We start from the raw sequence: 7,500 nt of genomic DNA, 5'->3' as shown, positions 1-7,500 counted from the left end.
AGAAAAAATAGGATTCGAAAAAAATAGGACGGAAAAAATAGGATTCGAAAAAAAAAAGGACGGAAAAAATAGGATTCGAAAAAAATAGGACGGAAAAAATAGGATTCGAAAAAAAAGGACGGAAAAAATAGGATTCGAAAAAAATAGGACGGAAAAAATAGGATTCGAAGAAAATAGGACGGAAAAAATAGGATTCGAAAAAAAAAGGACGGAAAAAATAGGATTCGAAAAAAATAGGACGGAAAAAATAGGATTCGAAACAAAGGACGGAAAAAATAGGATTCGAAAAAAAAAGGACGGAAAAAATAGGATTCGAAAAAAAAAGGACGGAAAAAATAGGATTCGAAAAAAATAGGACGGAAAAAATAGGATTCGAAAAAAAAAGGACGGAAAAAATAGGATTCGAAAAAAATAGGACGGAAAAAATAGGATTCGAAAAAAAAAAGGACGGAAAAAATAGGATTCGAAAAAAAAAGGACGGAAAAAATAGGATTCGAAAAAAATAGGACGGAAAAAATAGGATTCGAAAAAAAAAGGACGGAAAAAATAGGATTCGAAAAAAAAAGGACGGAAAAAATAGGATTCGAAGAAAATAGGACGGAAAAAAAATAGGATTCGAAAAAAATAGGACGGAAAAAATAGGATTCGAAAAAAAAAGGACGGAAAAAATAGGATTCGAAAAAAATAGGACGGAAAAAATAGGATTCGAAAAAAAAAGGACGGAAAAAATAGGATTCGAAAAAAATAGGACGGAAAAAATAGGATTCGAAGAAAATAGGACGGAAAAAAATAGGATTCGAAAAAAAAAGGACGGAAAAAATAGGATTCGAAGAAAATAGGACGGAAAAAATAGGATTCGAAAAAAATAGGACGGAAAAAATAGGATTCGAAAAAAATAGGACGCGAAAAAATAGGATTCGAAAAAAATAGGACAGAAAAAATAGGATTTGAAAAAAAATAGAACGCGAAAAAATAGGATTCGAAAAAAATAGGACAGAAAAAATAGGATTTGAAAAAAAAATAGAATGCGAAAAAATAGGATTCGAAAAAAATAGGACGGAAAAAATAGGATTCGAAAAAAATAGAACGCGAAAAAATAGGATTCGAAAAATAGGACGGAAAAAATAGAATTTGAAAACATAGGAAGAAAATAGTGGGATTCGAAAAAAATAGGATTCGAAAAAATGGGACGCGAAATAAAAGGATTCGAAAAAAATAAGACGCGAAAAAAATAGGACTCAGAAAAAAGGACGGGGGTAAACCAGGGTAAAAGTACCTATTTGTGTCGATAACCTTTAAAAGCTATTACAGGTTTCAAAGGTCACCCATGAATGGCAGAGGCAAGGGACTTTGACAATGCCCTACCTAGACTGACAATATATCCATTTGATCAGCGTCCAAAGATCCTCTCCAAAAAAGCTAGGACCAGGGAGAGCCAGACAATGGCTGGTGATGACTCGGCAGGTAGATGTATAGGCTCCCCCAGACTCCCCATCCTTAGCTGCAAGGGTGGTAAGGACATGTCTGAGGCCTTTGTCCTGTAGTGGACTAGGAACGGCTGCATATGATGTTGTTGTTTATGATACAATGGGCTAGAAACGGCTGCATTGTTGTTGTTTATTTGGCACTGGGGAAATTACCGAAGTTCCGGCTTTATGACAGGAAACTTTTCGAGTTCAAATTTTGTAAAGCTGGATATAGTATAAGGTGGCGTATCCTCAATGCGTTCTTCTACATAATGGACGTATGTATTATATCTATAAATATAAGTAAATTACAAAATATTTAATAGACACCTCTTCACTCTCTCTCTCTCTCTCTCTCCTCTCTCTCTCTCTCTCTCTCTCTCTCTCTCTCTCTCTCTCTCTCTCTCTCTCTCTCTCGAGTCTAAAGTATACAAAATTACTAAGCTTCGTGTAGATACTCTGGAAAGAAGGTTTATATTTTTGGAGAATGCAAATGTAAATGTCAACACAGGAAAGGGTAAATTTCTGGCCCTTTTATCGCGACTGTAGATATAACAACATCCTTGAAAACATATTAAAAAAAAAAAGCAGACACTGCAGCAGGGTTGCCAGTTTGGCATTTTTTCAGGCCAAAAAAAAACTCAAATTTAGCCTTTCTTAAAATTGTTTGGCTTTTAATAATATCAAGAAAAAAAGATATGCCTTAAACACTATATATTTGGCCTTTTTATTCTAATGGGTTGGTCTTTCAAAGCCGCTGTTGATTAGAATTTGGCCTTTTCTCATTTAGAAAACCTGGTAACCCTGCACTGCTCAATCTGACATCCGCTCGCAAATATTAATATTTGCAGAGTTCGTTGCAATCAGTGGCAGCGTCACAAGTTATGTAATATTCTTTATAAAACTTTAGAGTTGGATTAGATAGTGGTTGAGATTTTGCTGTGAAATATTATCGAGAGTTTTACGTCGTTTATATATTCTTAATAGGAAAAATTAAAACGACTTAAAATTAGCTGTTGGAAAAGCTTTCATTTTTAGCCAAATTTGTTGCAAATATACGTGTATATATATATATGTATATATATATATATATATATATATATATATATATATATATATATATATATATATATATATGTGTGTGTGTGTGTGTGTGTATTTATGTGTATATATATATATATTTTATATAATATATATATATACACATATATATATATTTATATATATATGTGTGTGTATTTATATGTGTATATATATTATATATAATATATATTTATATATATATATATAAATATATATGTAAATATATATATATATATATATATATATATATATATATACATATATATATACATATATATATATATATATATATATATATATTATAAATTATACATATATTATATATTATATACATATATATAAATATATGAATATATATATATATATATATATATATATATATATATATATATATATATATATATATATAAATATATATATATAATATATATACTAGAGGAGCCAAGACGAGGGTTACAGTTTCTTCATTATCTTTTCACCTTCACAATAACGCTTAGATTCAAATTATAAAAAGAATAATACTGAATGCCAGTCAGCATGACATGAAAGACAGAAAAATGTATATATAAATATATATATATATATATATATATATATATATATATATATATATATATATATATATATATATATATATATGCTAATGTATGTCATACAATTGGTGAATCCTGTAAAGTAATAGTTTACTATTTGCTATTTTCTATTTTTCTATTTCCAGCTGACAACTACTGCTACGAATTGATCAAGACCCGGGAGAGAATCGCCTCTCGCTACGTCATCAAAGTTCTCAAGACCAGAGACCGTCAGGAATGCGAGGAAGAGTGCAATCGAGTGAGAGAGTGCAGGGGATTTAATTACAGGTGAGTGTACATTTCAAAATTAAAGGTGTAGTTTGGCCCACATATACTTCTAAAGGGTGACATTACATGTCTTTACATTACATTTCTGGGGGTGAATATAGTTTATCGAGACAGGCGTATGTCTATCTTTTATTCATGGGGATTATTATTATTATTATTATTATTATTATTATTATTATCCAAGCTACAACCCTAGTTGGAAAAGCAAGATATTATAAGCCCAGGGGCTCCAACAGGGAAAAATAGCCCAGTGAGGAAAGGAAATAAGGAAATAAATAAATGAAGAGAACAAATTAACAATAAATCATTCTAAAAAAAAGTAACAACGTCAAAATAGACCTTTATTATTATTGTTATTACTATCCAAGCTACAACCCTAGTTGGAAAAGCAAGATGCTATAAGCCCAGGGGCTCCAACAGGGAAAAATAGCCCAGTGAGGAAAGGAAATAAGGAAATAAATAAATGAAGAGAACAAATTAACAATAAATCATTCTAAAAAAAGTAACAACGTCAAAATAGACATTTGTTATTATTGTTATTACTATCCAAGCTACAACCCTAGTTGGAAAAGCAAGATGCTATAAGCCCAGGGGCTCCAACAGGGAAAAATAGCCCAGTGAGGAAAGGAAATAAGGAAATAAATAAATGAAGAGAACAAATTAACAATAAATCATTCTAAAAAAAGTAACAACGTCAAAATAGACATTTGTTATTATTGTTATTACTATCCAAGCTACAACCCTAGTTGGAAAAGCAAGATGCTATAAGCCCAGGGGCTCCAACAGGGAAAAATAGCCCAATGAGGAAAAGGAAATAAGGAAATAAATAAATGAAGAGAACAAATTAACAATAAATCATTCTAGAAAAAGTAACAACGTCAAAATAGACATGTCATATATAAACTATCAACGACATCAAAAATAGATATGCTGATGTTTATCTTGGTCTTGAATGCGATAATATGAAGGTAGTTTTACAATTTACAAGATATTATGATTTTAGTGTTACCTTGCCGGAAATAAAGCCAGTTGGGGAGCAAACACAGGGTTGAGACTTTATATCCAAAAGAACAACCAAACATTTCATTAGGGCAGTGGTTTCCAAACTGGGGGGCGCGCCCCACTAGGGGGGCGTCAAGACGATACAAGGGGGGCGTGAAGTCATCTGCTCGAAATTACTTGTTTAATAGAATAATAAAATCCTTAAAAGAACAGCAGCATCTATCTCAAAAAATGACCAGAAATTGTGCCTTAGTCTCATAAGTATTTCCAAATATTATATGCCATGTGTTCAAATTATCTATTCTTAAAACTGCAACTCAATTTTGCCAATTTGCTAATGTTCAAACTTTTTTTCGCTCACTTTGAACCAAATGTTTCGTTTTTAGTTACTGGAATGTACTATTATTTGTTTGAGTGGCTTTCATTATTAAAATGTAATACAAACAGAAATCTGTTTTCCTGTACAATGCTAAGAAATGAATGTAAGAATCATTTCAAATAAGAAAAAGAGAGGAGTGGGGACGTACGAGTCTACTGGACGCAAAAAGGGGGCGTCAGGTAAGATAGTTTGGGAACCACTGCCTTAGGGTAAGGTAAGGATACGGTAGTCTAAGGGGGGTCGCCGGGTGTCTAGCCCCAAACCCGGTTTAAGAAATACATTCATTAAAGTGTTATTAACTTCTTAAATCAAATACCTTTATCCGAAAATGTTCCTACAGTTAGGGCCAAAAATAACATTTTTAATTCATTTTAAATTTCTAATTGGAGTAAAAATAATTTTTTTTTCTTATAGAAATATAGATTTGGGGCAAAACATATTTTTCTGCAATCTTAATAACCTTAAATTTTAAGTCATTTCTAATTGGAGTACATTTTTTTTTTTAATTTTAAACTTATAACAACAAATTTTAACTTATATCAATTTTTAACGAGTAAATATTTTCTCTCTGAAATATCAATTGCTTAAGCACCATATTTATGCAACATCAACCTTAGTGAATCCTCTCTCTCACAAGATTATCCTACTCAAGGGTCATTAAAGCATCACATTCATGTATTAAACAGGTACAAAACCTTAGGATACACCCAGGGTCCAATTTAAAACAACAACAACACCATTAAGTGTCATTAAACACCATATTTATGTATTGAACAGGTAGAAAACCTTAGGGTACACCCAGGGTCCAATTTAAAACAACAACAACAACATTAAGTGTCATTAAACACCATATTCATGTATTGAACGGGTAGAAAACCTCAGGTACACCCAGGGTCCAATCTAAAACAACAACAACAACATTAAGGGTCATTAAAGCATCATATCCATGTATTGAACAGGTACAAAACCTCAGGGTACACCCAGGGTCCAATCTAAAACAACAACAACAACATTAAGGGTCATTAAAGCATCATATTCATGTATTGAACAGGTAGAAAACCTCAGGGTACACCCAGGGTCCAATCTAAAACAACAACAACAACATTAAGGGTCATTAAAGCATCATATTCATGTATTGAACAGGTAGAAAACCTCAGGGTACACCCAGGGTCCAATCTAAAACAACAACAACAACATTAAGGGTCATTAAAGCATCATATCCATGTATTGAACAGGTACAAAACCTCAGGGTACACCCAGGGTCCAATCTAAAACAACAACAACAACATTAAGGTCATTAAAGCATCATATTCATGTATTGAACAGGTAGAAAACCTCAGGGTACACCCAGGGTCCAATCTAAAACAACAACAACAACATTAAGTGTCATTAAACATCATATCCATGTATTGAACAGGTACAAAACCTTAGGTACACCCAGGGTCAATTTAAAACAACAACAACAACAATATTAAGTGTCATTAAACACCATATTCATGTATTGAACAGGTACAAAACCTCAGGGTACACCCAGGGTCCAATCTAAAACAACAACAACAACATTAAGGGTCATTAAAGCATCATATTCATGTATTGAACAGGTACAAAACCTTAGGATACAACCAATACCGAGACAACTGCGAGCTGAGCTCCAGAAACGCTGGCGATTACCACGACTTTCAGATCGACGATGATTTCGACTTCTACGAGCAGTCGAACAGTCAGACTGTCGCTACAGGTGAGATGGAGATTGTTAGGTCATCAGATGAGGAAGAAACGGTGTTTGGAAGATCTTTCACCCTACCATTTGATTTTTCAATTTGTAGTTTCATGAACCATTTTCTTGGGGTTTATGACTACTGCTATTATTAAGGCTTATCTCTGAAGAACTTCCAGAGAGAGAGAGAGAGAGAGAGAGAGAAGAGAGAGAGAGAGAGAGAGAGAATAAGGACGAAGGAGAGCCTCTCTACTAACTTAGCCCCTGGCCTATCTATGAAGAACAGAGAGAGATAGAGAGAGAGAGAGAAGAGAAGAGAAGAGAGAGAGAGAGAGAGAGAGAGAGAAGAGAGAGAGAGAATAAGGAAGGAGAGCCTCTCTAATAACTTAGCCCCTGGCCTATCTATAAGAACTGAGAGAGAGAGAGAGATAGAGAGAGACGAGAGAGAGAGAGCGAGAGAGAGAGAGATAGAGAGAGAGAATAAGGAGGAAGGGAGAGCTTTCTCTCGTCTCTAAAAAAAAAAAAAAAAAAATCCTGAGTTCGGGGTCAATGACCTTGTTATATTCTAAAAAAAATTCCTGAGTTCGAGTCAATGACCTTTGTTCTATTCTAATAAAAAAATCCTGAGTTCGAGTCACTGACCTTTGTTCTATTCTAGAAAAAATTCCTGCAGTTCGAGTCAACGACCTTTGTTATCTTCTAAAAAACAATCCTGAGTTCGAGTCAATGACCTTTGTTATATTCTAGATGTTTTAACAAATCCATTTACTTGTAACCTGATCTAGATTAAACATCTCTTTCCTTTTTAGATGTCTTTAATTAAGATCTAATTAGTCTTTTCTCATTTTTTTTTCATATCAACGTTTACTACATTGAGTTGAACATATGTCAACATTTAGTGTTTTCTTTCTATGATACTTTACATAATTGTGGTCAATGTGATCACAATCAATCGCGCAGCATGAATGTGTATTGATGATGATTGTAAATAAT

General features: G+C 32.9%; 1 pseudogene; it reads left to right on the top strand.

Moving 5' to 3' along the window:
- Positions 1–7,500, top strand: part of LOC137625045 (uncharacterized) — a 107,521-nt pseudogene that overhangs the window by 71,740 nt on the left and 28,281 nt on the right.

This window comes from Palaemon carinicauda, chromosome 31 (assembly GCF_036898095.1).
Source record: "Palaemon carinicauda isolate YSFRI2023 chromosome 31, ASM3689809v2, whole genome shotgun sequence".
Lineage (NCBI taxonomy): Eukaryota > Metazoa > Arthropoda > Malacostraca > Decapoda > Palaemonidae > Palaemon > Palaemon carinicauda.
Note: the sequence above shows the minus strand (reverse complement) of the source record. Positions and strands in the feature narration are given on the sequence as shown.